Source organism: Mastomys coucha, chromosome X (assembly GCF_008632895.1).
Source record: "Mastomys coucha isolate ucsf_1 chromosome X, UCSF_Mcou_1, whole genome shotgun sequence".
Taxonomy (NCBI): Eukaryota; Metazoa; Chordata; class Mammalia; order Rodentia; family Muridae; genus Mastomys; species Mastomys coucha.
In genome coordinates this window covers 122805974-122814820 of record NC_045030.1, presented here as the reverse complement: position 1 = coordinate 122814820, position 8847 = coordinate 122805974, and positions in this window count along the sequence as shown.

The window sequence follows — 8847 nt, the reverse complement described above, 5'->3', positions numbered from 1 at the left end:
GCTTCTTTTTCCAAACTAACTTTACCTTCAATGTATGGGATTAAAGGTGTGTACTAAAGGCATATCTCCATTCCAGCCAGATCATAGACCTAGAAGGTCTTTGGATGTGATCAGAGCAGCCATATTGCTGGATTAAAATTCCCCTACAGTTTATGCTTTGGAAACTTAATCTTGAAATCTGTTTGTTAATGATATTTTCTAGTGGGATCTTTGGGAGGCATTTAAATTTAGATGAGGTCATAGTGGGTGCGGGCATTATTCTGTGAGGCCTTTTGCCATGTTAGTGTCTTCTCAGTGTCTACCTAATAAATGTCAGGACCATTCCTCTAGAATTCTAGCCTCCACAAATGTGAACCAAATCAACTTCTAGTTTTTAAAAACTAGTCTCAAGTATTTTGTTATAGTGCTAGCAAATGGATTAAGGCATTATAGATAAAAAGATAGATTATTCTGAAGATTGTCAATATAAGTAATCTCCAAGATTTGACCAAAAAATATGAAATAATTTAGATTCATTAATGAAAACTGGAGTCCAGTATATATTATCTGTAAAGGACCATCATGTAAATAGTTTATATTCTGAGGGCTATATGGCATCCATCTATTCCAATTACTCATCAATATTGTAATAGTAGAAGAATATCCATGACAAACAAGCAACAAATGAGATCAAATGTTTAACAATAAATCTCTATAAGAACAGATAACAGGTCAGATTTGAATTAAGGGACATAGTTTATTGACTACTGAAACTGAAAATTAAATTCAGAAATTATTTATTAGAACTTTAAAGATACCTTTCTGTTTATCATTGCAACAAAGTAAAACCCCAAGAACACTCTTAGTAGAAAATATACAAGACCAATATGCCACAAAATATAATATTGTATTCAATAGCAAAAATGATCACATGGGAGTTTAATTTAAAAAAATGGAAGTCATTGATGGGAAGTTTACATTTAATATCAATTCTTTCCAGTTCATTAAAGTTAATGAAACTCAAGCTATTTTTTTTCAAACTATATTTTTAATGGTAAATAATCTAATATTTAATGGGGAAAAATAAACACATGATAGTAAATAATTTCTGTCCCCAAATGGAGAGATTGGGCTTAGTGACAGAGTGTAAAGTTTCTTTTTTCTTGTTTGTTTGTTTGAAATTAATATAAGAAAATGTAAGCTTAGATAAGTGTGAATTTAGAGACAGGTCATCTTTGACTTAATATAGTCCTTCCAATCCACTTAGTCTTTCTTAATAACAGTAGTTTTGAGTTGGAAATGATTTATCATTGCAGGAAATGCTTAGCAAGGCTCAGGAATATTTTTGATCTTTATAACAAGGTATGGAGAAAGGGCATGGTGTGCAGCATAGCTTCTGACTTGGGTTGAGTGAGCAGAGGCCAGGGATATTATAAAAACATACTATAGGGCATGAGGCAGTCCTTCATAACAAAGAATTATCTACCTCCAAATGCAGTGAAACTAAGACAGCTTGTCCTATGATTGCTTTCAGTTGTTTTTATTCAGATGTAGTAGCCTTCAGAGGCAAAGGGAATTCTGTTTCCTGGTAGTAGTTCTCTAATAGGACAAGTTTATAGGCTCATAAAATGAGTTTAATGTTCTAGCATTTTCTAAACTGTAACATGAAATACCTAGCTTTCTATTACTTGAAGGAATCGGTGTTTATAAATGTATTAGCTTTTTAGTCCATTTATCTCAAATTCTATTTTATGTGTAATTAGCATTACCCCCTCATCTTCCTTTTCATTAATATTTTACCTGATATAATTTCTAATCCCTTAATTTTCAACATTTCTCTCTCATTAGTTTTAGACACAATCTTTACAAGTTGCAAATCATTTTATATTTAAAATTCCCAACACAAACTATATTTTCTAATGCACAACTTACATTATTTTATACTAATTATGACAAGTCTCCCCACCCCATCTCTGATATTTTTTTGTAGATAAATTAGGTGTGTTGTCCTTATTTGTCATCTACTATTTGGAAAGTAGCTGCTTTATCTCTAGTCTTTTTGGCTAAACTAACTCTAAAACAAATCCATACTTTCTTATAAAATGTACAGGAAATCAACATTTGCTCAAATCTCATGAGCCTTAGCATTTCATCTAGGCATTCAAGAGCTGCCCTGTTTGGGGAAGTAGTGACAAACTTGTGAATACTATTTACGGTATCTGTACTGTTTGGGAAAGTGAGGTTTCATTGTTTATTCAACCTGTCATCTTGAAACAGATTTAAGGCTTTAATTCTGCAAATGTCTCCCAAGATGCAGAGTGCAATGAGCACAAAGATTTGTAGATAGATATCCATCACAGATTTAATTACAGAACAAAGAGTCAATCTAAGTAAGGAAATTATTAAATACCAGTAAGGAAATTATTAAATAATTTAATCTGTGACAAAACAATACTGGTTATTCAAAATTTATTTTAAATTTTTCACATATATTTTACTTGGTGTGTGTATTGATGCATGCAGGCCTGTGTTTGTGTTTGTTTGTACACCAAAGCGTGTTTCTGGAAGATAGAGGAAAACTTGTGGTGGGTGTTTTTTTTTTTCTTTCTGCTATATCTGTTACAGGGATTAAACTTAGGTCATCATACTTGATAGCAAGGGCTTTTAACTATGGAACCATCTCACCAGCCTTCAAGGGTGACTTTTTGTAATATTTAATTTATAGAAAGTTATTGACAATAACATTAAGTGCAAAGTAACTTGTATGACTCTGTTTATGAAAAATATATAATTAAATATACATAATATTAATAAGGGATACCATCATAAAGAAAAGGGAATTAACTACTGTTTTTTATTCCTTTTTTGTTTCTTTATTTTAAAATGAAGATCCTGTATATATTAAAAAAATAAGTTGAATAAGTTATGTATAGCAGTTCATATCTGTAATTCCAGCAGGCAAGAGACAGAGGTGGGAGAATTTCAGATTTGAAGCAATCCTGGACTATGAACATAAATGAGTTCAAAGTTAGCATAGGCTACCTTGAGTGATCCTATCTCAAAATGTATTTAGTATCTCTGACACTGGTTTGTATAAGGAAGACATAAATACAGGAGGTATAAAGTCTCAGTTAATGCATATTTTAGTAGTAGCTGTTTTCATTCTTACATCTGAATTTAAAATCTGATACTTAATTTCAGTATACTGGTTTGTAGAAGCTATTTGACTTTTCCCATCACATTAGATCCACTGTTTCTTCCTATGTTTTATAGGCTGTTTTCTGTGTTTATCATCTGTTTATATCAATAATATTCATCTATTTCTAAATTTTTTCCTTATTCCGAAAGATCATTCAACCTATTTATCTCAATCTCAAGGTCCTACCTATATTTCTCAGAAGGCTTGTTTATTTTTTACTTTCAAGTTTTTGACCACATTGACCAAACATGACCATCTTCATATTTTCTAGAAAGGGGAGAAATCCAAGACAATTGTAAACTGATTTTTTTCTAAAGAATGAATATAATCATATCTATTTCTACCTACTATTTCTTGGTAGGTTTAGGAAGAAATCTCAGAAAAGGGCAATATAGAACATTTCTGTTATGATCTCAGTATCATCTGGAGTTGAATTATCTGTATACCATCTGTGATGTTTTGAATAAGAACTATCTCCCATATGCACATGCATTTGAATACATAGTTCCCAGTTTAATGGTGTGGTTTGAAGAGTTTATGGAACCTTTACAAGGTTCAGACTTGCCTGAGGACAGACTTTGAAAATTTATAGCCTTGTTCTTCTTCCTTCACTCTGTCTGTGCTTCCTGTATGGATGGGAAAGTAACCAGACAGCTTCCTGCTAGGGTGCCATGCTGTACTTGACATTATGGACTCCAGCTTTCTGGAACTGAAAGCAAAATGAACATTCTTCTTTAAGTTGCTTTTAGTCATGATGGTTTATCCCATCAAACATCTTCTAATGGAAAAGATCAATCAGGGTCATTTTTCACTGATCCATTAACATCTCACACTCTTACTTCTTTATTCTGTGGAACAGATTCCACATGGATGGAAAAAACTGGCTATCAGTAAAAACATGCTTAGAGAATACAGTCAACGTTTCAACTTTTCAGACCTGGGGCTTTGGGACCTCCAGGCTTCATGACTTGAGTAAGTTTTCAAATGCCAAATATCATTATTGAAATATTTTACTTTGTCCCAAAAGCAATAACTTCAGATAATCTAAAAAGATCAGTTGAGAGGTATGTGAACACAGAGCTATAAGCACAATTATTTTTCCATTGCATAATTTCATGAAGATCAGAATGCCTTTTCTAAATGTGCATATGGCCTTTAATTTCCTAAGACTTGAAAAGTGTCCCATTGGGTACAAGATTAATATTTCTCACTACTGGTCCAGTTATTGTTGTGGCCTTTTCTGCCACTATCCTTACACATACTGGAGATAAAATCTACATAGGGACCTGTGCTTAGTAGACCAGCCTCTGGCCACCACCGTTAAAACACTGAACCTTGTTTGGTTTGACTTTGCTTCTTTATTCTCAGCCCTGTTTAATTCCCACTCTCTTTTTGTTTATTTTACCTCGTTTTTGTTTAAAACTCTCAGGCTGCCCTTGAGCTCCCTGATCTCAAATAGGAGGCTTTTGCCTTAGTCTTGCTAGTACTGAGGTCATAGGCATGTGCCACCACACCAGGTCTCACACTAGCTTTTCCATTAATGTGATAAAAGATTTACTTTGTATTCTCCCTATGCAGCATTTGATTTTATGCCACTGTGCTTCTTCTCTCTGCAAGGCTGACTTGACCATCCTACTTTCACAAGTGAGAGAAATAATACTCATACTTCAAAGCTTAGGACCAATGTCTGATCAAAGTGTTAATGAAGTCCTCTCTGATCTCCTCTCTATAGCATTGCTGCTTTTAAGAAACAGGTAGTTTTACAGCCAGGTACAAGGTAATGAAGAGCTTGGGATTCCTTAAACATCATTTCCTGGACCCCTTTCTTTTGTTTGTATTCTCTCTGGAAGCAGCCATAGTCACACTTTAGGCTTCAATTATGCTAAAGACTCTCAAAATAATACTTCCAACTGAAACATCCCAGGTGACCCACAGACATTCAGGTCCAGCTGGCTTTTCTTCTAGTTCATTTGGATGTTTCTCAAGCACCTTAATCTCAAATATATATTCATATATTAATATTTATACTTTTGTTGAATATAAGATGAAAGTTTATCTAACTGTCCATTGAAGTTTTTGATGCTTTCTAATTTCACCTTAGCATGCCATCAACATTAGACTGTGTACAAATAGACTATCTTTATACTACAGTGCTGCAAAACTCAGCTATGACTACATTCTTCCAGAGGGATGCTTAACTCTGCTTCATTCAGTGCTTCAGCAACTATGAAGAATTATTCCACACCTGATGTGGTATACACTGCAGTAAGTGTAAGCTTTGGAATAAAATGCTTTGGTTACACAGCAACTTCATCAGTTTTTAGCTCTGTGGCCTTGAGCAAGTCACTTGTCCTTTATGATCCTCTCATGTCTCATCAAAAAATAAGCCTACATCTATGGCTTGTTTTGGGGAAGAAATATACATATATAACACAGGAATTAATGAATTTAAATTTTTATCTTCTTTTCCTTTGTATTATTAAACAGTTAACAGTTAATAAACAACAACTGTTGGTTGGTTGTTTATTTTGAAACAGGGTCTTATGTTGCTTAAGGTAGCCTCAAACTCACTATGTACTAGAGGATGACCTTGAATTGATCCTACTGTTTCTGCCTACCAAGTGCTAGAATTGCAGGCATATGCCATTACACTCACATTCAACTTATACTCTTATTTTTAGCATTTCCTTTCTTCAATGTTTTCTTCAAGAATTTCAGTTTTGATGCAATCCTGGACTTTGAACATAAATGAGTTCAAAGTTAGCATAGGTTACCTTGAATGATCCTATCTCAAAATGTATTTAATATCTCTGATACTGGTTTTTATAAGGAAGACAAAAATAAAGGAAGTATAAAGTCTCAGTTAATGCATATTTTAGTAGTAGCTGTTTTCATTCTTACATCTGAACTTAAAATCTGATACTTAATTTCAGTACACTGGTTTGTAGAAGCTATTTAACTTTTCCCATCACATTAGATCCACTGTTTCTTCCTATGTTTTATAGGCTGTTTTCTGTGTTTATCATCTGTTTATATCAATAATATCCATCTATTTCTAAAGTTTGTCCTTATTCTGAAAGATCATTCAACCTATTTATCTCAGTCTCAAGGTCCTACCTTGCTTATATTTTGTCTCGAGTAAATGTCAAGTTTCTTGGTGGTATGTAATCTATATTTTAAGCAAGGAAAACCATATATTTGTCTATATGTGCTTTCAAGAAAATGAACAAATGAGTAAATTTTAAAAAGAGAGGACATACTTATAATTAGTTTTATCTTTTGGTGCTTTTATCAAACTTCTGCTCAGTCACATAAATTATTTGACACAAAAAGCATTTATTTACCACATATTGATTTATGGACTTATACTAATAACAGTTCGTATGCAAAAGCTGGGAATTCATACATTTTAAGACCTTGCTATTCTAATTCAGAGAAATCATGGCTATTTTATACAGAATTTCAGTGGTTAATATGAATCTTTAGGAGATTTTCATAATTCTCAGTTTTATAACATGCTCTTAATTTGCTTATGGCCTAAAGATTTATCCTACTGATCTTTTGGAATCCAATCCCTCTGAACTATTAACTTAAAAGTTAATGACCCTGAGTTACAAATCATATGTCAGTTCTCTACCTCAGCCATTGCTTATTTGTTTCTAAGCATGGCAGAAACATGCTAAATCTGAAAGTTGCCTTGGCCTTTACTACTGTAAAATTTCACTTGTTTTCCATTGATGAGAGTCTCAGAAATGAAGGAAACTAATTATGTGGCTCTTTTGAGCATGTTGTCCCTATTAAGTGTAATGTAGGAAATGAATGTCACACTATATATCACTCCAGGCTCTTGGCTGCATGATTTACTCCAATGTTTTCCCAGAAACTCTGATGGATTGTAAAAAAGACAAGACACCCCATGAAATTTATTATCAAGCCAGAAAGCAGCTGTTCTGTGAGCTGCAAACAAAAGCAAATGTTAAGCTATTGAATGGTACTTTTGTTTGGTGTGGCCCACTACAAAGGGGTTTTATTAGAACCTTAGTTTTGGAAGTTTGCCTCCTCATAGTTTGAAAGAGATGCGCAAAGGAAAGGCTGAAAATTTGTACTTAGTAACGATTACCAATGTGCAGCCTCGGGGTGGCCATGTTTTTTCCTTCTTAACAAAATGTTCCCAGAGGCTTTTCTGTATCTTTGGAGTTCCTCGTTCCCCATCTCTTGATACTGGCTGCAGGGCATAAAGGAAGCAGGAAGCAGCAATTTTTGGAATTTAAAATGAAGGAGAGCTTGTGGCGAATTCAATCTGGTTAGTCAGGCATGTTTTAGAAGGAGACATTTGTGCTCACATTGCCTTTAAGGAATTTAGAGAATGCTCTTTCTAACATTTTCTTCCTGCCAGAATCTTCAAGGCCTGCCTGGCTTGGTGAGCCTCATTTAATTACTCCAATTCTGAACTGGCTCCCTGTTCTGAATGCTTGCAATGTATTATGCCGCATATTCATTTTACCCTTGTATACAGCCTTGTACCAATTGCTGTTTAAATATTCTATTATTCATATCTCTGATGAGATTTGTTTTCTTGGTTTTTTTTTATTTGTATATCTGATTTTTATTAGATATTTTGTTTTTTTAAAAACAGTAATTTCTCTTTCTTTTTCTTTTAAGATTCATTTGTTTATTACATGTAAGTACACTGTAGCTGTCTTCAGATACTCCAGAAGAGGGCATCAGATCTCATTATGGGTAATTGTGAGACACCATGTGGTTGCCGGGATTTCAACTCAGGACCTTTGGAAGAGCAATCAGTGCTCTTAACTGCTGAGCCATCTCTCCAGCACAGATATTTTCTTAATTTACATTTCATATCTTATTCCCTTCCCAGGTCTCCTACCAGGAAACCCTCATTCCATCCTCCTTCCCCCTGCCTCTATGAGGTTGCTCCTCCACCCATCCATCCACTCCTGCCTTCTGGCCCTGCATTCCCCTACACTGGGCCATTCATCCCACTGATGTCCAACAAGGCTATCCTCTGCCACATATGCAGTCAGAGCCGTGGGTCCCTCCATGTGTACGCTTTAGTTGGTGGTCCAGTCCCCTGAAGCACCGGGGGTCTGGGAGTTGACAATGTTGCTTCCTCCATGGGGTTGCAAACCCCCTCAGCTCCTTCAGTCTCTTCTCCAACTCCTCCATCTGGGACCCTGCACACAGTACAATGGTTGGCTTTGAGCATCCACCTCTGTATTTGCCTTTCAGGAAACAGCCATATCAGGATCCTGTCAGCAAGCACTTCCTGGCATCCATAATAGTGTCTGGGTTTGGAAACTGTACATGGGATGGATCCCCAGCCATTTGTTTTCCAGTATTGTATATTATACAATCGTATTGTATCTATCATGTTGTTTTTTTATTAAAAGTATGTTGCTTATTCTACAATTTGTTGGAAGACTAAGAAACAAGTGTGATTTTGCTATTTTAAACAATAAAGTACATTACTTGAGCAGATCTATAATGTTTGTTCTTCCATAGTATGTTTTCTAAATTACCATTCCAATTCTGGTTAAATGTACATACTCTAAGACAATGAATTAGAAAAAAACATTATTAGTTATACCCTAACTAGTCTCTCTCTCTCTCTCTCTCTCTCTCTCTCTCTCTCTCTCTCTCTCTCTCTC